This window comes from Pseudorca crassidens, chromosome X (assembly GCF_039906515.1).
Source record: "Pseudorca crassidens isolate mPseCra1 chromosome X, mPseCra1.hap1, whole genome shotgun sequence".
Classification (NCBI taxonomy): Eukaryota; Metazoa; Chordata; class Mammalia; order Artiodactyla; family Delphinidae; genus Pseudorca; species Pseudorca crassidens.
Genome location: NC_090317.1, coordinates 97,261,916 through 97,284,132, shown reverse-complemented (window position 1 = coordinate 97,284,132; position 22,217 = coordinate 97,261,916). Strand labels below are relative to the sequence as shown.

At 42.6% G+C, this 22,217-nt stretch overlaps 1 protein-coding gene across 4 annotated transcripts in view; it reads left to right on the top strand.

Annotated features, from left to right (window-relative positions):
• Window positions 1-386: 386 nt before the first annotated feature.
• Window positions 387-22,217, top strand: part of USP9X (ubiquitin specific peptidase 9 X-linked) — a 123,951-nt gene continuing 102,120 nt past the window's right edge. For 2 of the 4 annotated variants that reach the window (XM_067723085.1, XM_067723080.1), the window contains exon 1: window positions 985-1,704. The gene's annotated coding sequence lies outside the window, so the exon portion shown is untranslated. Of the gene's footprint in view, window positions 509-703; window positions 820-984; window positions 1,705-22,217 lie in introns of those variants that run through there. The other 2 variants (XM_067723083.1, XM_067723084.1) reach the window with 2 other exon arrangements.

Genomic DNA, 22,217 nt, shown 5'->3' with positions numbered 1-22,217 from the left:
TTCAGGTACGGGTGCTGCAGAATCACGTGAATGAATTTCTCAGAGCACCTGCTTCTTTGGAGAGGGAGAAGGTCCCCCACTCCCAACTCCCCCCTCCCGCCGCAGGAGAGAGCCACACCTTCTCCCTATCGGCGAGGAGCAGGTGGCCGGCCCTCGGCACCTCGCACCGTTGCCCCCCCACACACCAAGGTACCCGCCCCATGGGCCTGGCCGGCTCACAGCACACGTAACGAGGGTCAGCTCTGCCGCCGGGACCCCCAGCCACCGCAGGTGCGACCGCCCAGCGCGTGGCATCGAGATCCGATACCCCTCCCCCCACAATCCCGGAAAAAGGGGAGGCTGGTGACGTCATCATCCGGGCACTCGGCGGCGGGGCGCCGGAACACAATGGAACAAAAACAGGCGGTCCAAGTCAAACTCTGAGCGACGCGACTGTGGCTCGCGCGATTAACTCTATCTTGGCCACGCAACCTGCCAATCCCGACCTCCCAGCTCCTTCCCCGGCGTGGTATGCCAGATCCTTTCGGGCCTCCCCTCCCCCACTTCTGCCCGCCCTGGTGCCGCCTCTGCCCTCACATTGCTCCAGAGGCGAGGGGTATGAAACACAGTTCCTGGCCGTAGTGCGACCCTGGAGGGGCCGGCCGAAAGAAACAGTACTGCTTGAAAAATCTTTTCCGCATTTTCGTCCCTTCCCCCACCCCAGCTCCCCGAATTCCAAGCGTCTCACGCCTGGCCCGGCTTTCCCGGACGCACGCGCCACTCCTCCCTGGCGGAAGACGGCCCCGGGTGGAGGGGGACCAGAGGGAGCATAAGGAGCAGGTGAGGGAAAAGGGGGGTGGGGTGGAGGAGAAGGAGGAGGAGGGCTGAGGGGCGGGCCTGGTGCGGGGCGGGCCTAGAGCGGGCGGGCTTCGTGCGGGGCGGGGCTCGACGGGGGCGGGGAACCTCAGGGCGTTGGGCGGTGCTGGGGCTGGTGGGAGTCTGCGCCGTCTCGCTGCTGCCTCCACCGCCGCCACTGCTGCTGCTACCGCTACCGCCGCTGCCACTGGCCGAGCGGTTTTGTTTTTTTTTTTTTTTTTTTTGGTTTGCCGGATCCGCCATATTGAGGAGGACGGGCAGCCGCGGCTGCGGAAGCTAGTCTCCGCCGTCGCCGGAGCCGCAACCTCCCTGCACCCGGCCCGTCCGGGCCTCTGCCGCGCGGAGCCCCTCCCCGTTCAGCTCACAGGCCTCGCGGGAGGCGGCCGCCTCAGCGCCCGGTGCTTTGCTCGGCGCCGGGAGCGAGGAGCAAGCCGCCGCAAAGCGACCAGGCCCGGAGCGGGGACAGAGGCGGCGACCAGTGGAAGGTGAAGCCGCCACTGCGGGAGGAGGAGCAGGAGGAGGTGACGCAGGAGAAACGCACCGCCCGGAGCCCGTCTGCGCTCAGAGAGAGCCCCAGCCCGAGGCGAGAAGGGGGAAGAGGGCCGCCGCCGGCTGAGGAGGAGGAGGAGGCGGCCGCGGCCACCGCTGCTGCAGGGCGGGCGCGGCGAGCAGCGAATTCCGGCGTCGCTGTGCAGCCCCCTGGTCCCTACGCCTGCAGCCTCTCGACACACTTTGTCGCCCGTCACCCTTGGGCCTGGGATGCACCCACGGTCGGCCTTGTCCCGGGACTGAGCCTTGCTGCCGCTTCTGTGTGTCCTGCTTCTGAAGAGAAGACGCCTGTGTCGTGCGGTGGGTAGCTAGCCACGCCGGGACTACGCGCTTTTCCGGGGCCAACAGCTGGATCGAGGGGAGGGAAGAGGGCGAGGGGGGTGTGCGTACGCGCGGTTCCTCCCGCGGCGGCCGCGGGCCGGGCTGGGGGCTTCCCGGCTCTCCCGCCTGGGCCCCGGGCGGGGCGGGCGCGCGCGGCGCGGGGCGGGCCGCGGGGCTCCGTTCCATGCCCAGCCGGCGTCCCGGGAACGTGTCTGTGTGTTTTGGACTGTAAGGGAAAATGGCTGACGGCTCCGTCCCTCCTCCTCCTCCCCCTTCCCGTCCTGTCTGGGGCCGCGTCGGAGGATGGAGTCTCCGGGCGCGGCGTGCAGCCCCCGCATCCGCAGTCCGGGGCCGGGTCGGCGCCGGGGGCTCGTCGCCCCCAGGTCCCGGGGTTTGCAGCCCGGCGCTCGGCGGGCTCGCGGCCGGTTTCCTTCCCGGTCTCGTTCTACTTGACACCAAACGCCATTACTGAGGTGGAGTGATTTGGAGCCGTAGAGCTAGGCCTCGGCTACGCCTGGCTATCGGGCCCGACGACTTGTCCGCCTCCCCCCGCCCTCCTGCGATAACCCGCAGCTTCTCCTGGGCCCTGTGGTCTGGGAGCCGGAGCCGGGTTCCGGGTTATCGGCCTCCTTCGCCCTCTTTTATTTACGGAGGGCCAAAGCCGCGAAAGATGTTTTGAGGCAGAAATCGCTTCCAAGCGAGCTTGGACCGACCACCTTTCTATTTTTAACTGTTTCTGCAAAGAATATTAGTATGTACGAGTTTGTTAATGATAAAGCCTTCAGATTCTTGTGATGTGACGCTTCGGGTTTGAGAAACGGTTTATTTTTCATTCATTGTGAAATATTAAGTTAAAGAGTTATGGAGCAGGTGTATACGTGTTTTGCAATATTTGTATGGATTTTTGGGGCGACTGGAACTTACACAGTGACTTTTAAGATCTTCAACTGAAGCTGCTTAAATTAAGCTTGTTATTTTTTTTGCAAAGTCCATAGTTATAACGTTAATTGGATTTTGCATCGTACAGTTTACAGGTGTGTGTAATTTCTACAGACAGTCTTTGAATTTAACTGAGCGAGTTCTAGGTTAAATTTTTATGCTTTATTTTGAGGGGAGGGAAATATATTTGTAGCCATGAGTCCCCATGAAACCCATGAGTTTCATGGAAACCCATGAGTCTAAGTCTATATAACGTTTGTAAACCTTAACTTCTGAGGAAGAATTCGGGGTTTTTTAGATTAGGAAGCTTTTCAGCAGATAGTTAACCTCTCTTGGAGCTCATTCTCTATTCTTAGTGGTTATATGGTAAGGATTCGTTAACCGTGACTAGCTTGGCTTTTTTAATCCGTATACTTGAACTTAAAAATAGAGACTACAAACTCTTTTAGATCTCATTGGTCTACTGATTCAGTGGGCTGCCATTTTGGTTTCAGCAAATGCCTTCCTAGTTCTGAAAGATTTACGTGTTAAATACACAGAGATGTCAACATTTGTTTTCTCAATTTTATAACCCATGTGCTTTGTCATACTTGTAACAGTGTTTGGATTTGAGTGAAAACCAGAAATATTTGAGATTGGTGTACCAAGGGCAAACTCGAAATGTTTCTGATAGCATGTTATGTTTTGTTTTCTCTCATTTAAAAAATAAGACTTTTGAACTATATGTATTTTTTCTGCCTTTTTTGAATATTTTTTGCATGAACACTTAATTTGCAATTCTTAACGTGTTATTTTAATGTTCTCATGCCTTTTCTTCCTTTTATTTGCTGACCTTGGTAGTTTCTGAGAAGGAAAATTTCTGGAGGGATTAAATAACACCAAGAACCGTACATGTGAGAATCTAAATTCCTTAGAAAGTAGCTTTGAAGGGCAGATTTTACCTTTCACCAAATTATTGGAATCTTTTGGTGTTTCATAGTCTCCTTGTTTTATCAGTGGAATGCTTCAGTAGGATTTACTTTGGATCTTTTTTCTTCCAGACTCTTGAAATAAATTTTCTGACATCTCAAGAGGATGAGAGATTTTATGAATATCTCCTGAAAGATAATTTTTCTGATATGATATTAATAACGCTGCTTAGTTTTTGAAAATGGATGTTTCTCGTGAATTTGCTAGTCATCAAGTTCTTGATTAGTTGGACACAGCAAGCATTCTTTTAGCTTATTTTTTGTTTCATAAGGTCAATTTTAAAACATTGTTTTTGTACTTAAGTTTCAGAATTTTAATATTGAACCAAACTGTGTTTAAATCAGGTTATATTTCCCCTATTGGTGGTATGTTTTCTGAATCTTGAAATTTTTTTCCCAAAAAATTGGATAACAGGGTTTTAGTTAGTTCTTTGAGGATCTGTATCTTTGAAAGGTATCGTATTTATTGTTAAATTCTTTTCTAATTTTAACATAGAGTCTAACATTAATACTTGCGAAAGGGTTAATGTGTTGGACCTCAACCCTGACTGCATGTTAGAATCACTGGGCGGGGGTGGGGGTTAAAAAAGTATATACTGATGCCTGCGTCCCATTCCCGGAGACTTATTAATTGGTCTGGTATGGGCCCTGGGCAGCGGTGTATTTTAAAAGGATTATGAGAGTTATGTACCACAGTGTTCATTGCAGCACTCTTTACAGTAGCCAGGACATGGAAGCAACCTAAGTGTCCACTGACAGATGAATGGACAAAGAAGATGTGGCACATACATACAATGGAATATTACTCAGCCATAAAAAGAAACGAAGTGAGTTACTTGAAGTGAGGTGGATGGACCTAGAGTCTGTCATACAGAGTGAAGTAAGTCAGAAAGAGAAAAGCAAATACCGTATGCTAACACATATATATGAATCTAAAAAAAAAATGGCTCTGACGAACCTAGAGGCAGGACAGGAACAAAGACGCAGATGTAGAGAGTGGATTTGAGGACACGGGGAGGGGGAAGGGTAAGCTGGGACGAAGTGAGAGAGTAGCATGGACATATATACACTACCAAATGTAAAAATAGATAGCTAGTGGGAAGCAGCTGCATAGCACAGGGAGATCAGCTCGGTGATTTGTGACCCCCTAGAGGGGTGGGATAGGGAGGGTGGGAGGGAGATGCAAGAAGGAGGGGATATGGGGACATATGTATACATATAGCTGCTTCACTTTGTTATACAGCAGAAAACACAACACTGTAAAGCAATTATACTCCAATAAAGATTTTTTTTTAATTTAAAAAATAAAAGGATTATGGGTGATTCTCATGCAGTCAGGGTTGAAAACTATTGTTATTGCTGTTAGCATGTTCTTGTTGAACTTTCCAGTGGATAAATAAGATGGTTTTTTTCTTCAACTGTTTTCCGTTATCACTACAATTGTCATTTGGTGACTTAATTATGTGCCAGCACTATGTTAAACACTCCACTGTATGTGGATCATATTATTTCCATTAAACAGATAAAGGACTAAGGTCTGTCAGGTTCAACCAGTGGTGCTTCGACTGCTCTGCCATGTTAGTGAAATGACACTGATTACTATTTTTTTTAAAAAATGAGGACTTTTGCTTTGTTTCCTGTACCAGAGAGGCTTTAGATTAAAATTTTAATAAAAAGGTAATAGTCTGCAATTTGGGAAATATCTTGATTGACCAAGGGAGATGCTAAAACTTCGCAGCAAACAGGTTCTTCCCCTTCCATATGTCTCCCAACATGTTCAGGTTGATAGTTTAATTGGTGGGTCTGTTTATGACTAAAATAATGTCAGGCAACTTAACATTCCTAAAAGATGCAAAATCTAGGCATTTCTCTCCCAGTGATCTATTTAAATCATATCCCATAAGTGAACATTTAGTATCATGTGAATTTTTATTATCTCAATTTGAGAATTCTGAGTTTTATTTAGTTTAGTTTAAAATCAGTGTAATTTTCACAAAAAGTTTTCAAAATGAAAGGTTTTATTTTGCATTTTTGCAATATTGGTTGGTAATTTTATGGAATGAATGAAATAGTAATAACATCTTTATTTGGTGTTTGTTTCTCTTAATTTCCTTGGTCTGTTGTGCTAAATTCTATATTGGGGGGTTGCTAATGTAGAATCTATGAGCATTCTTAATGTGGCACAAGATTTGTCAGAGATCTTTCTGTTAAATTAATGATCACTGTCCTATTTTCTATGTTATAAAGTCTGTCATAAGGAAAAAAGAAGTCATGAAATGCCTGATATTTATGTATATTGGAGTTTGAATTTACCATTCAGTTATTACTGTTGAGTGGAAAGTAATGATCAATGTAACATGCTTTTAAGGAATACGGTGTGAAAAGGCATACTATTAAGACGAGATATCTCACTTAAATTTATTCTTCAGTGTGCCTGTGCTAACCTTTTGGGCTTCAGTACGCTCTCACACTCTACATGCATTTGATAGCAAGTGGGTTTCTAATTCTATTTTCAGTCACTGTCTAACAGTAATTTTCTAGTTCAGCTGTGTATCAGAATCACCTGTGCAGCTTTTTCAAAATGTATTTGCTTAGGTCTTACTCTGGGGAGATTATAATTGAGTAGGTTTGGGGTGGGAACTGGGCATTTAATTAAAAAAAAATATTCTGATGAGCAGCTAGGTTATTTTTTGGCAATTTATTTTAGAAAAAGAGATCTGAGATTCTGAGTTTATACACACACACATTTATTTATTATCTCTTACTGAGCATCTTAGAGTTAGGGTTCCAGCTCTAATACTAACATTATTAATATCTGTTAAGGCATTAGTTTCCTTTTCATCAAATATTTATTGGGTATCTACCCTGTGCCAGGCACTGTCCTAGAGATTACTGTTGTCTAGAAGCTTACGTTATATGAAGTGAGGGCCATTGGACTAGCTGGTCTCTATAAAGTCCTTCCTAGCTCTAATTTTGTCATTCCTTATTGTGCTTCATAGAAGGGGACTGAATTAAGTTGTTATAAGAAATATACTAGTTTTGGTATAAGCTGATGGAACTTTCCTTTTACCTTTCATCTTTTTAAAATAAGTTAAATAGAATTTCCTATGAACGCCAGCCTTCTCTAGTGAGCCCAAATGTCAAGTACAGTAGAAATGGATTCTTTTAGTATTGGCTTTAGAAATAGCCATACTTAACGATGCTTTTAATTTTGGGCCGGTAACTACATACTCTGGTGTCACCTGTTCCTCCTGCCATTCCTTTTCTGTATTGATTATGTCAGTTATCTCTGCACTGCTTGTGTGTTTTTCTGTTTGTTTTACTTATTTTGTTCAGATGCTTTGATTAAATTTGTTCTCCAGATTCTTTTAGGTTGGTGGCATCCATCTGGTCAGACTCAAGATCCTAAATCACTGACATATCCCTAGCACCTAGAAAGTGCCTGGCACATAGACATTCAATAATTATTTGTTGGACGTTCAGTTCATCATTTTCTTGTATGATTTCTCTATGTCTTTTGGTTTTTTTTTTTCTAATTCTCTTTATTACTTGGAGTCACTTAACTTGACCTAATAATCCTTTTATGATGAGCAGTCCTGGAAGGAATCTTAGATCTAGTCAAACTCCTTGTTTTTCAGATGAGGAACATGGCTCAACGAGGTGAAGTAACTTCACTAAGATAGTGTACATAGACTACCTTCTGTGTGAAGCTATTTCTGTATCTAACAAATCACGTTAATTATTAAATTCTTTGAATTCCATGACCTTGGTAGTCACTCATATAATTCACACTTAAATCTCTTCCTAATAATGGATAAATAAGGTCAGGGATTCTGTCCTTTACCTTTATGTAGTACAGAGAGCATAGAATAACATTGTTTATTGGGACTTCCTTGGCGGTCCAGTGGCTAAGACTCCACGCTTACACTGCAGGGGGCATGGGTTCCATCCCTGGTCACGTAGCTAAGATCCCACATGCCATGCGGTGCGGCCAAAACAACAACAAAAAAAACCCCACGATAACATTGTAAACAATAACTTAGCCTCAAAGGCAAAATGTGGGGGAATGTTCGATTTCTAATATCTATAACGGCTTGTATCATAATATTATAGCCCCTTTCTGTTTATCCTTTCTGTAACTGATCAATCATGTATGGTTTGAACAGTTTAGACCCATATTGGCCAACCGTTATCGAAGGAATTATTTTCCTTGGGACGGTTTTGAGCTGGTAAGTCTTGGATCCCATCTTCAGCTACCTACCTGTGAAGTGGGAAGAAGAAAATTTAGGAAGAGAAAAAGGAGTAGGAGAAACCTCTTTTTCCTGTCCTATTGTGTTCATTTCCTTCCTACTGACTTTGGTGGTTACTGAGAGTTGTAAGTTTAGGTTGTTGGTTACATCTCTCTTTTCTGGTCTTTTTTCTTAGCTGGTTACTTAGAACTTCTACATAAGTCTACTCGATTAACTTGGACAGGGAAATTATATGGTGTTAGACCCATGTTCTGCCTAACAGAGTATTCCTGATCAAGGTAGTGTAGAAAGATTTGGTTGCTCTCCTTGATAACCCTGTCAGGGTTCAGAGCAGGGATCAGCAAACTTTTCTTGTACAGGGCCAGATTGTAAATATTATAGGCTTTAGGCTTTGCGTTCTTAAGAGGCAAAATCGAGGCTGTTAGGTAAATTTTTCATTGATGAAATTCAAAATATAATGATAGTTGAGTACAATTAATTGTAATTTAGGTCTAATGAGAAGAAGAGAATGGCGGGGGAGGCCAGTAATACAGTATTTTGCCTATTTGGGGTTTAAAGTTCATATTCCCTGTCATCAAGTTGATTGTAAGTGACGCTGTGTGAAATCCATTCTCAATTTTGTGGGCTGTACAAAAACAGGAGGCTAGATGTAATCTGTGACCATAGTTTGGCAGCCCTGGTTTAGAGCAGTGGTTCTCAAACCTGGAGGGCTTGTTAAAACAGATTGCTGGCTCTTGCCCCCAGTTTGATTCATTAAGTATGGAATGGGGCCCAAGAATGTGCATTTCTAACAAGCTCCCAAGCATGGAACTACCCTTGGAGAATTACTGGTTTAGAGACGAAATCCAGCATATCCTATTTTTTATCAGGCTGATCACTTTGTTTAATTTTTCTTGAATCTTTATTTTGTACTTTGTTTTAAATTCAACAATTACTTGTTAAATGCCTGTTACGTGCTAGGTATTGTACCAGGTAACAGGGATACACAAGGTGAGCAAAACACAATTGTCCCTGTCATACATACTGGTTAGAAGGAGTTTAAAAATTAATTTCCACAAACCCTTTAGAGCTAGAGTCTGGGAACAAAGAGCACCATTTGGAAAGCAGTGCAGTGGTGTTTGATACTCATGTTAAAGGAAAGCTAAATTGGAAAGAGGCATTATCAAACTATTTCATTAAATACTTAAACCAATTTATTATTTGATAGAAAGCTTTCTAAAGATGTTATATACTTTTTCTTTATAACTTCTGTCTGATTATGAGATTATTGTAATCTCTTCGATTAAGAAAAAGTTTGGGTAGCATAAGGGAATAAAAGCAAAGAGCAAAACACACAAACCCCACCTCTAATAATTCCATCATGTAGAAGTAACCGATGTTGGATGTGTGTTAGATCAAAGGTTCTTACCAGTTAATCAGTTTACTAAGTCATGTTTCCTCATGTCCTCTGCCTCCACTTCTGCTTCAGGACTTCAGAGTGTGCCATTTGTTCATCCTGCCTAAAGACACCGTTTTGGGGTCCTTCCTCACTCCGCTGTTCCTTTTTTAGACACTGTTTTGGTAAATACTGCTCAAAAATCTCATCATGAAGTTGTTTTTAATATAACTTTCCGACTTTCCCACCGTTTAAAATTTTCTTTTCCCCTGTTCTCCATTCACTTGACTCAGGATTCTCCATACACTTCCTATGCTTTCCCACTTCTGTTGCTTTGTTTCTTCAATCTCCAAAGGGGCTTCCTGTTCTTTGCCAGTGGCAGTAACATCGAGAGTATAATTTAACTGTTCTTTGACCTGTTTCATTTTATGCATTTGTTGCTTTTCTTCTTTGGTGGCTATTGAGGTTTAAGGATGGTTCACATATATACTAAAAGGCCCCAGACTTTTCTTGTTTTAATTAATTAATTCATTTATTTGGCTGCGTCGAGTCTTCATTGCGGCAAGAGGGCTTCTCTCTAGTTGTGGTGTGCGGGCTTAGTTGCCCCGCGGCATGTGGGATCAAACATGTTCCCCGACCAGGGATCAAACCCACGTCCCCTGAATTGGAAGACGGATTCTTAACCACCGGACCACCAGGGAAGTCCCGGCCACAGACTTTTTTGAATTAATGTTTTTGTGTTTTTGTTTTTTCTTAGCTATCTCATTTTCTCAGTAATCTTTATTTTCACTGTTGTGAGTCGTGGTTCCAGTCTAATCCTCCCCACCCCACCCCCCAAAAAACGTTCTGTGGACTGGGAAAGGAGGTAAGAGTTGTATATTATAATTGTGTCTATATAAAGAGGAAGGATTTCTTAACAAGAACTTTGAGCTCTGATTCTTATTTCTGTACCTTTTCCACTTGAAACATGTTAGTCCTCAGCTGTGATATATTTGACTTTTGTATAATCAATACTTTAATATGCTATAAATACACTTAATACACTTAACTTTTTGTGTGCGTGTGTGTGTGGTACGCGGGCCTCTCACCGTTGTGGCCTCTCCCGTTGCGGAGCACAGGCTCCGGGTGCGCAGGCTCAGCGGCCATGGCTCATGGGCCCAGCTGCTCCGCGGCATGTGGGATCTTCCCGGACCAGGGCACGAACCCGTGTCCCCTGCATCGGCAGGCGGACTCTCAACCACTGTGCCACCAGGGAAGCCCATACACTTGACTTCTTTAAGTCAAGTTCAGACTTCTGTCCATTAGCTGATGAAGCAAGTGTCTTTTTATTGCAGGGTGGTATTGCCTGCCTGAGAACTGTTCTGTTTCAGCAGTTTTGCTGTATTTGTACAGCACTGTCTTGTGTGTTGATTTGTAAGTTCAGTTGTATTTTGCCCTTTTATAAGTGAGTGGGAAAACAAAAGTGCATCAGCTGGGGAGCTCAAACCTAATATCTTTGAGACGGGACTGGTTGGGGATATGAATCTTTAACCTAACAGGGTTAGGTTGTGCTCATTGGTTATGTTGGTTGACTTTGTTCAGTGGTGAGTGAAATAATTAGAACGAAACAGGAAATTAAGTATGGCGAGTATGTAATAAAGCTTGTATGTGAAAGGTGAGGTGTAATTAGGGATTTTACAATACTTTCCTTCACTCTGACTCTGAGAGTTGGAAAAACCCCTAGAAACATGTGAATCTATCGTTTGGCTTTGAAATATTTGTCTTCTATCACATTTTCAGGAATGTGTTATATATGAAAGGAGGGTACTGCCTATGTACAGTGTTTGCCTAGACTCTTGTGGAAATGACTACAGAAAGTCTCATTTACTTATATTTAATCTGTCTGTATATATCTGTTTACTGTGTTCATCGTACATAGATAGCAATTAGTTACCCAACATTCTTTTTTTATTGACTATAGTTGATATACAGTATCAGTATCAAGTGTACAATATAGTTATCCAAAATTCTTGAGAGAGTTTTTGACTTGGAGCATGCTGAACTAGGGTGAGAGGGATTGTGGGTCTAGACTGAGGGTTGGAGAAGCCTAATGGAGTGCTTGTAGGTGTATTTCTTGTCTCATAACGGATGTCATTATCTGAGCCATATGTCAGCTATCTCAAATTACTCCTACTTGAGGATTACCTTAGTTATCCTCAGTGCATCATGGGAAGAAGAATCACATCAGTGAAAGGAGACTAATGGAAGGATTCTTTGGCTTCTGTTCATCTACACAACCACAAAAATCAGGTTCTTCGAGTACCTCCATTTCTCTTCCTGCTCTCTTCCCAAATACTGCTGAAAACTCTTACCATGTCGGCTCTACCCAGACTAGGTCATTTTGATGTAATTCTGGTTTACTTTTCTGAGGTTATTTCTTGTTCTCTCATGTAATCAAATTATCCATAGTTGATGTGGATGCTCCAGTCTTTCCTATTCCCATGGCTTTACTCTTGGAACTCCGTCTCCCTTTTGTGGCTAGCCACCTAGCCATCTTCATGAACTGTTTCCTGATTCTCTCCAGTTGGAAGTGGTCGTCATTTTCTCCGAACTCTGGTAGCATGTACCACCCCCCCCCCATGCTTTTCTTTTGGCATTCCACTTTTTATTTTTTAATTGATTTATTTATTTGGCTGCGTTGTGTCTTCGTTGCTGCGTGCGGGCTTTTCTCTGGTTGCGGTGAGCAGGCGCTACTCTTCGTTGCGGTGCACGGGCTCCTCATTGCGGTGGCTTCTCATTGCAGAGCATGGGCTCTGGGCACGCGGGCTTCAGTAATTGCGGCACGCGGGCTCAGTAGTTGCGGCTTGCGGGCTCTAGAGTGCAGGCTCGGTAGTTGTGGCGCATAGGCTTAGTTGCTCCGTGGCATGAGGGATCTTCCCGGACCAGGGTTCGAAACTCGTGTCCCCTGCACTGGCAGGTGGATTCTTAACCACTGCGCCACCAGGGAAGCCCCTTAGCATTCCACTTTTTTTGTTTCTTTATGTTTCTTCAAAAACAGCCTCTGGGAAGGTGGCTCTGAGAAGTTTCCTGAGGCTCAGTTGATAGTGTCTAAATCTGAACTGTCCTTTGTAGGTGGTCAGAACCTCTGTCAGCCTGATTGAGAAAGTGTGGTTGGTAGTAAAGAGCTCTAATCTCGGTCAAAGGGCTTGGGTTATGATTGTAACTACTGCCAGTTAGTGAGCAAATTATTTAACCTAGATGAAATTGTAAAATGAAGGATTTGGACTGGGTGACTGCTATCTTATAACGATTGAATTGAACTCATTTTATAGTATTCTGGCACAAGGGGATATAAAGATAAATCCTTACCTCCTAGGCTCTAACGTCTGTTGGGCCAGACTATATAGTGTGATAAGTGCTGTACTAAATAGTGGTGTGGAAAATAGAATGGTGAAAGAGATGAAGAGGGACTTCCCTGGTGGCTCAGTGGTTAAGAATCCGCCTGCCAGTGCAGGGGACACGGGTTTGAGCCCTGGTCCGGGAAGATCACACATGCTGCAGAGCAACTAAGCCCATGTGCCACAGCTACTGAGCCCACGTGCTGCAACTACTGAAGCCCGCGCGCCTAGAGCCCGTGCTCCGCAACAAGAGAAGCCACCGCAGTGAGAAGCCCGCGCACCGCAACGAAGAGTAGCCCCCGCTTGCCGCAACTAGAGAAAGCCCGCACGCAGCAACGAAGACCCAAGGCAGGCCGAAATAAATAAGAGAAAAACAAAAATCATTCTAGTTTGGTGTTGAGTGAGGTTTGTTGGTTTTCAAAGGTGCACTATTTTGGTGGCCCTGTGAATTAGAGCAGAGACTTCTGGGCAGAGAAAGCAACTTGAGATCAGGGTTTTTAACCTCAACACTGTTGATAGCTTGGACCAGATAATTCTTTGTTGTAGGGGTGCTCTCCTGTTCTCCCTCATCTCTACCCACGTAATGCCTGTAGTATACCACCCCCTCAGCTGTGACAGCTAAAAGTATCTCCAGACATTGCCAAATGTGCCCTGGGGGCAGTATTTGAGCACCACTACTTGAAATGGAGGAATGGAAGTGTGAAAGTGTAATGTTTTTACAGAAAAGCTGGTAGTAGAATGTAGAAGAAATACTGGAGATATTGGGAGGGGAGGGGGATTTGGGGATATGACACTAGAAAGGTAATTTGAGTAAGACTAGAGCACGAGGGACGACCTTAGTGCCACGTTAGGGCACTTTTGTTTTGGGGGTAATGAGATGGGCCTTCAAGTTTAAGTGAAAGGTAGAGATAATTAGATCTGCTGTTTATTTCTGAAAGATAATTCTGATGGCATCATGGTGGACATGTTGGAAAGTTGGGTAGCAAGGGAATTGAGACAGTATTTGTAAGGGTTTCGCTGAAAGATAAGAGAATGGTTTAGGGAATGGAGTAAAGGAATGAGGTACCTGGGACTCCACTTGTATGAGGATGGTGCTGCTAATTTGACTTCGGCTTCTCTGTCACTGAATGTTATACTTAACTAAAAAGCTAGACACCTTTATTATCTTCCCCTTCAACTCTTTTCTCCCCACCGAGAGCTTCTGTCTGTTGAGATCTATTGAAAGGTCATCAGGAGAAAGGAATCTGGGTTATAGAATGACTGTTTTCCCAATGTGGCTCCACTACTTAAACAGTGGATTATCAAAGCACATGCCTTTTTTTTTTAACCACCCCCCTCCCCCAACATGTAGGGGACTACAATCTGGCATCCAGTTGAGTGTCAACTGTAGGCTCGCCATGGTTTGTATAGGTGATATTTTACAGCTTTTGAAATAGACTGACACACAAAAATAGATGAATAAAGTTATTGTTTAAATAGTTGCAGTAATCCCATTGGCTTCTATTTTGGAGGGTTTTTTTGTTTGTTTTAAAAAACTGCTCATATTTGAAGTGAAAATAACATAGTCAGTGGAAGTGTACTGAATTTGGAATCAGAAGGGCTGTGTTTTAGTTTTAGAATCCTGCCCTCTGTGAAGTCACTTAACAGTGAGGACCCAAAAGGTTATTAGTTACCTGTAAAACCAAGGTGTTGGATGAGAGACGACTTAAGGTACCTTTTTTTTCTTTTAAAGTTAGTAAATTTTCTCTTTATCCCTAAAGATGTGGAAAAAACTGGAGTGTAGAGAAGAGACATTTTCAAGTAAAGGAACATAGGAAAGGTTTTAAAAAAGGGTTCATAGGCTTAGGAGTTAGTATTGGATTGACAGGTAAAGGGAGGGATAATGTAATTTGAATGTTTCCCTTGTTTTTCGTGTGTGTGTGTGTGTGTGTGTGTGTGTGTGTGTGTGTATAGGGCTTTATTTTATTTAGTATCCTGTGGGTTAATTGTGTTTGCCCAACAGCTTGTAGTGTGAATTTAGGGACTACAGACTTGGTAGCCAGGGGTAAAATTTCTTGGCTGGCAGAGCAGCTTAAAGTTTGGTTAAGTTTTCATCTGAAGTCTAGATTAAGCTTTAAGAACGTACTGCTGTTAAGTGATGTGGCCTGCAGGGGGAATAAAATTTAGGGGAGGTTGTTTTTTTCTGAATTGAGAATGAAAGTATGCGGATAAATAGAGTAGCAGTGATTTTTGTCTGGCACAGACGGTTTCAGAGAAAACGTTGATAACCTTGTTTTTCATCACTGTAAGAGAAGTAGCAAAAGAAGCCTATCATTTTTATTGTGTATCAGTAGGCCAGTCATTCTTAAACTTACTGGTCTCAGGACTTCTTTATAATTATTGAGGACCTCAAAGAGCTTTTGTTAACGTGGGGTTCTATCCATTGATATATATTACTATATTAGAAACTAAAACAGACATTTAAAATTTTTATGTGTGTATTTAAAAATAAAACTCATTGCAAGTTAATGTAAATAATACTTTTATGAAAAATAACTTCCAAAACAAAAGTTAGTGAGAAGAGTGACATTGTTTTACATTCTTGCAAATATCTTTTATCTGACCTAATGAAAAACAGGTGGATTCTCTGTCTCCTTCTTCCTTCAGTCTGTTGTGATATAATACATCATGTAGCCTCTGGAAGAACTCCACTGTATACCTGAGAGAGAATGACAGTGAAAATGGCAAATAATGTCTTATTATTATGAAAACATAATCTCTGGGATCTGCTGAAAGGGTCTTAATGGACCACACTTTGAGAACCAGTGCCTCAGACTCCCAAGGGAAGTTTGACATTATCTTTTGAGTGGCTTACCTACTATACAGTTTCACTTTTTTTTTTTTTTTTTTTGCTGGGCCGTACTGAATGCGGGATCTTAGTTTCCCGACTTAGTTCGAACCTGTACCCCCTGCACTGGCAGCACAGAGTCTTTAACCACTGGATCACCAGGGAAGTCCCCAGTTTTGGTTTTTAATTGAGATATAACTTGCATACAGTTTAAGTCCACAAATCTTAAGTGTGTGACTTGATAAAATTTTATAAATGTATATATCTGTATAACTATCATTCAGATCAACATATAGAACATTTCCAGAATCCTAGAAGACTCCCTTATGCGTCTACTCCTCCAACCCCCTGCCCCCCAGTATTTTGACCCATATCTTTCAATGAATTAGTCATGCCTGGTTTTGAATTTCATATAAACAGAATAATACAATATGCACTCTTCTTCTGGCTATTTTGCCCAACAGATGATTGATTAATTTCTTCTTTTTCATTAGGATGTCATTATTTGAAATATACCATTATTTGTCTATACATTCTACTGTTGGTGGACATTCAGATTGTTTACAGTGTTTTCACTAATTATAAAGTGTTGCCATGATTGTTTTAGTATGTGTCTTCTTTTTTTTTGCGGTACGCGGGCCTCTCACTGTTGTGGCCTCTCCCGTTGCGGAGCACAGGCTCCAGATGCACAGGCTCAGCGGCCATGGCTCACGGGCCCAGCCGCTCCGCAGCATGTGGGATCCTCCCGGACCGGGGCACGAACCCGTGTCCGCTGCATCGGCAGGCAGACTCTTGACCACTGCACCACCAGGGAAACCCTCTTCTTTTTAATTATTACTATATTTTTGGCCGCACTGTGTGGCATGCGGGATCTTAGTTCCCTGACCAGGGTTCAAACCTGTGCCTCCTGTGTTGGAAGCTTGGAGTCTTAACCACTGGACCTCCAGGGAGGTCCAGTATGTGTCTTTTGATGGTCTCTTTGGTATACACCCAGAAGTGAAATTGCTGGGTTATAGGGTATATGTGTGTTTAGCTTTAGTAGATGCTGCCAAACAGATTTCCCACAGAGTAGTTGGTTATATTAGTTTAGAATCCGATCAGCCCTGTAGTTGATGTCATTGTTCCTTAGCAGCATTTAGTATTGTCGGTCCTTTTAAGTTTAGCCATTTGGGTGGAGATTTAGGAATATTTAATTGTGGCTTAAATAACCATTTACCTGTGTTTAATGCCGTTAGAACCTTTTCATATGCTTATTGGTGAATACATCTGGAAAGATCTTTGCACTTGAGAGATTCAATACTTCAAATTAAAATATGGCCTTTAGAAATAAACCAAGAAGACAAGATATAACAAGTGTTGGTGAGGGTATGGAGAAAAGGGAACCTTTGTGCAGTGTTGCTGGGATGTAAATTGGTGCAGCCACTGTGGAAAGCAGTATGGAGGTTCCTCAAATTAAAAATAGAAGCTATAGGGCTTCCCTGATGGCACAGTGGTTAAGAATCCGCCTGCCAATGCAGGGGACACGGGTTTGAGCCCAGGTCTGGGAAGATCCCACATGCCGCGGAGCAACTAAGCCCGTGTGCCACAACTACTGAGCCTGCGCTCTAGAGTCTGCAAGCCACAACTACTGGGTCCGCGTGCCGCATCTACTGAAGCCTGCGTGCCTAGAGCCCATGCTCTGCAACAAGAAAAGCCACTGAAATGAGAAGCCTGCACGCTACAACGAAGAGTAGCGCCTGCTTGCCACAACTAGAGAAAGCCCACACGCAGCAACGAAGACCCAACGCAGCCAAAAATAAATAAATAAAATAAATAAAGTTTTAAAAAGAAAGAAAGAAACTGGTATGATCTATCAATTCCACTTCTGGTGTTTGTCCTAAGAAAGGGAAAACACTAACTTGAAAAGACATATGCACGCCCATGTTCATTGCAGTATTACTTACAATAGCCAAAACAACCTAAGTGTCCATTGATAGATGAATGGATAAAGAGATTGTGGTATGTGTGTATATGTTACTCGGCCATGAAAAAGAATGAAATTTTGCCATTTGCGACAACATGGATGGACTTCATAGACATAAAGACAAATATGATCTCTCTTGTATGTGGAATCTTAAACAAACCAACCCAAGCTCATAGATACAGAGAACAGATTGGTGATTGACAGAGGTAGGGGGTGGAGTGGGAGAAATGGGTGAAGTGGGTCAAAAGGTAAAAAAAAAAAAGTAACACGTTCATTATCAAAAAAGATATAAACCAGGGCTTCCCTGGTGGCGCAGTGGTTGAGAGTCCGCCTGCCGATGCAGGGGACCCAGGAGTGGCTGGGCCCGTGAGCCACGGCCGCTGAGCCTGCGCGTCCGGAGCCTGTGCTCCGCAACGGGAGAGGCCACGACAGTGAGAGGCCCGCATACCACCAAAAAAAAAAAAAGATATAAACCAGGAAGTTTATTCCATTCTACATTCGTTCCACTCTCCAGGACTTTTTTTATGTATCCCAACAAATGTCTCTAAGCTTAGCTATCATTCTTTTTTGTGTGAAATTCACGGTTATGAAATACATTTTAAAGAATATACTTGCTATTCTGTTCCTTTGGTAGTGAGGGGGCTAGACAGGTGAATTCCTTAAGGGCAGAAACAGTGTTGTTTACTGTTCTATCTCTTCAGGGTCTGGTGCAGAATCGGTATTCTATAATGTCACCAAGATAAACAGGTTTGCATAGATTTTTTTTTTACCCTACCTTTAATTATTTAACCAGATTTCACCTATATAAACATGCTTTAAGGGATGGGCAAGGATAGAGATAACTATTGAACACCCTTAAGAATATCTGATTTGTTTAAATAAGATTGCATATGTTTTACCACCAGTGAACTTTTTGTATAGGCCAATTTTTTTAATATGTATGTATAAATTTATAAATTTATTTATTTTTAGCTGCATTGGGTCTTTGTTGCTGCGCGTGGGCTTTCTCTAGCTGCGGCCCACGGGGGGTTACTCTTCGTTGTGGTGCGCAGGCCTCTCATTGCAGTGGCCTCTCTTGTTGTGGAGCACGGGCTCTAGGCACACGGGCTTCAGTAGTTGTGGTTCGAAGGCTCTAGAGCACAGGCTCAGTAGTTGTGGCACACGGGCCCAGTTGCTCCGCGACATGTGGGATCTTCCCGGACCAGGGCTCAAACCCGTGTCCCCTGCATTGGCAGGCAGATTCTCAACCATTGCACCACCAGGGAAGCCCCTAGGCCAAATTTTCTTTGTTAAAATTTTACACTTAGGGACTTCCCTGGCCGTCCAGTGGTTAAGACTCCTTGCTTCCACTCCAGGGGACACGGGTTCAGTCCCTGGTCAGGGAACTAAGGTCTAAGATCCCACATGCAGTGCGGCACCCCCCTCCCCCCAAAAAAATAATTACAATACCAGAGGTGGGAGAACCAAGGTTATGGATGCCACCCAGTTATGCATACCATCAACCTTACTTGGTAATTGGTGCTGGTCTTCTGTTATTTTGAACTACTGTCACATTGACTGCATTAGGCTATTCCGTACTGTTTCTTATGCCTTTTTTGCTCCATCCCTACACACATTTACTTGGCGTACTACTCATCTTTATTCTGTAAGATGCAGCTCAGATATCGTTCTTCTAAGAAGCTTTTGTAGATATTCTCTACTCTCAACTAATTTATTTTCCCACCTTCCCAAACTTTTTATTAAGGAAAAATCAAACATACATAGATGTAGATAAACTCCCATCAACTGGCTTCAATTCATGGCTTTTCTTTTTATGTACCCCCTCCGTTTTAAAGCAAATCCCAGGCAGGATTTCATCTTAAATATTTTAATATATTCCAGTTTAATTTAGATGTTTTTCCTTGGTGCTCACATTGCCCTTCTGTGTTGTAAATTATAGGTTTTTAATTTAGTTCTTAGATATTCTTGTATTCTACTTTGTAAACCTCTCGTAGCAATAGCTAATACTCAGTGCCTATATATATTATATATGCATAAATTCTTTATGTTCTTACAGCAGTCTTGAAAAGGTAGCTGCTGTTTTCCTCATTTTATATTTAAGGAAAACAAGATATAGATGTTAAGGAACTTGTCCAGCTTGGACACCTAGTAAGTGGCAGAACAGGAATTCAGACTGAGGCAGTTTATCTTCATTCTGTACTCTTATTAACCACTACCCTGTATAATGTCTGAGTAAATGAGTTCTGTTAGTATTTTCCCCTTGTTATTAATTCGGCCTTCTTTTGCCTTGCAAGTTGCCAACAGCACGTAGACATTAACTGCTTTTTCATAAAACATAGCTAAAGGGACCTTAGCGTGCAGCTCTCCCATTTTAAAAACGAGGTTCCCTTGCCTTTAGCACTTCTGCTTCTCATTTCATTTGTGATCTGTCAAAAATACTGCTGACGTCTGGCCTCTTTTTTTTTTTTAGTAGTGTCTCAATATACTAAGGGGGGTGCCATAATTGAATTAGAATGTTTTAGTTTTATATTTTGTATACCACATTTTAAAAAAAACAGTTTATTTCCTTTCCCTCTCTCCCTCCCTCCCTCCCTCCCTCCCTCCAGTCTTCGTTGCTGCGCCGGCTTTCTCTAGTTGCGGCTTTCTCTAGTTGCGGCTTTCTCTAGTTGCGTTGGTGAGTGGGAGCTACTTTTCGTTGTGAGGGGCTTAGTTGCTCCACAGCATGTGGGATCTTCCCGGACCAGGGCTCGAACGTGTGTCCCCTGCTTTGGCAGGCGGTTTCTTAACCACTGTGTCACCAGGGAAGTCCCTATAATACCACATTCAAAGTTTTTAATGTTTTCATTTTCAGTAACTTCATATAGCTTTCACTTTTGATTTGAGCATCAGCCTTCATGGTATACTGTAGTGTTATTTTGAACCTTTAGGATTAATTGTACACAGACATACAGAGTTGGAAGGATAGCTCTTTTTCATACATTTCTCTTAATGGAGTCTGCATATATAAAATCATATTGCAGAATAATGTAAATGTCCAACTAATGAATGCCTAAATAAAATGTGTACCATTCAATGGAATATTTTTCAACTATAAAGAGAAATGAAGTGTACTGATACATGGTACAATTTGGATGAGCCTTGAAGATAGTCATGCTAAGTGAAAGAAGACAGTCATAAAAGACTCCATGTTGTATGATACCATTTATATGAAGTGTTCAGAATAGGCAAATCTATAAAGACAAAAAGTAGATTAGCTTGGGGCTGGGGGTGAGGGAGGAGGGAAGGGGGAATGATTGCTGCTAATAGGTATGGGGTTTCTTTTCTTTCTTTTTTTTTTTTTTTTTTGCGGTACGCGGGCCTCTCACTGTTGTGGCCTCTCTGGTTGCGGAGCACAGGCTCCGGACGCGCAGGCTCAGCGGCCATGGCTCACGGGCCCAGCCGCTCCGCGGCATGTGGGATCTTCCCGGACCAGGGCACGAACCTGTGTCCCCTGCATCGGCAGGCGGACTTTGAACCACTGTGCTACCATGGGGTTTCTTTTTGGGGTGATGAAAATATTCTAAAATTGATGGTGGTGATAGCTGTACCACTCTGAATAAACTAAAAGCAGTTGAATGGTACACTTAGAGTGTTTTATATAGTATGTGAATTATATTTCAAGACTTATTTTAAAACTATAATATGTAACTTCAAACATAGTTTAAAAACTATAATATGTAACTTCAAACATTCCTTCAACGACTAGAAGGACTTTCAAATTCTTGGTTTCCTTTTCAAATTCTTTACATTTGTGATTCAATCTCATTGTGGAAGTTTCAGGCAAAAAGAGTACCTACTGGATGCACATTGAAAATGGTAATTATCAATAATGTGTCTGCCTTGCTTAAAATATTGACTAAATGAAATGAAGTCTCTCTTTTCAATGTGTTGGATCAGCATTTCATGATTGGATTAGTTAACTTCTAAAAGTGTTAACTAACTTTGATAAAGATTGGTAAGAGCTATTAATAAATAACTGAGTTTATCTTAATCTGTCCTTTAACAAAGAGTAGACTGATAAGTAGGCATACCTTCTGTGACATTTGGTATGTGACTGTGTCTAATATTTTAAGTCAGTGTTGCTCGATTTTATGAGTAGGTTGCTTTGTTTAGGGACTAGAATTTATTGAGACCTTGCACCCTTTGTAAAGATTCAGTAAATAAAGGAATATTTAAGTAAAAGTATATCTTTTCTTGAAAAGTGACCTGGGTGTGTGTACACTATAAATCTCAGTATTTTGAAGGATTGTAATTTAGAAAGTGGTGAATATTAACTTTTGTTTCTGTGGGCAGAACTATAAGCTATAGGTATCAGTGACAAGGGAAATAGACTTTAGACTCAGTAAAAGACCTTCTTGCTGATAGCAATGAGCTTCACAGTGTTGTAACCAAAAACCTTTAAAGGGAAGATTTAAATGTAGAATTTCCTATAATTGGAGCAGTTAATTTCCAAATCTTAATAGTCTTTGAACACCTCTCCCTGATTGCCTGCAAGATTCTAGCCTTCAAAGTATCTCTTTGGTGCCCTTTTTGTGCTCAAGTTAGAACAAGTATTTTCTTTTTAAAACAAGTCTTTTCAATTTTATGATATTCTTAAACGTTAGTACATGTGCTTTTGAGTACCTGGATGATTGTCTCATAATCAGGAACCGCCACACCATTTCAACCACTGATGTTAGCTTTGTGTTTTTAACACGTTGATGCTCAGTTGTACAATTTAATTTGTCAGATGAGAGCAACAGAAGCAGACTTAA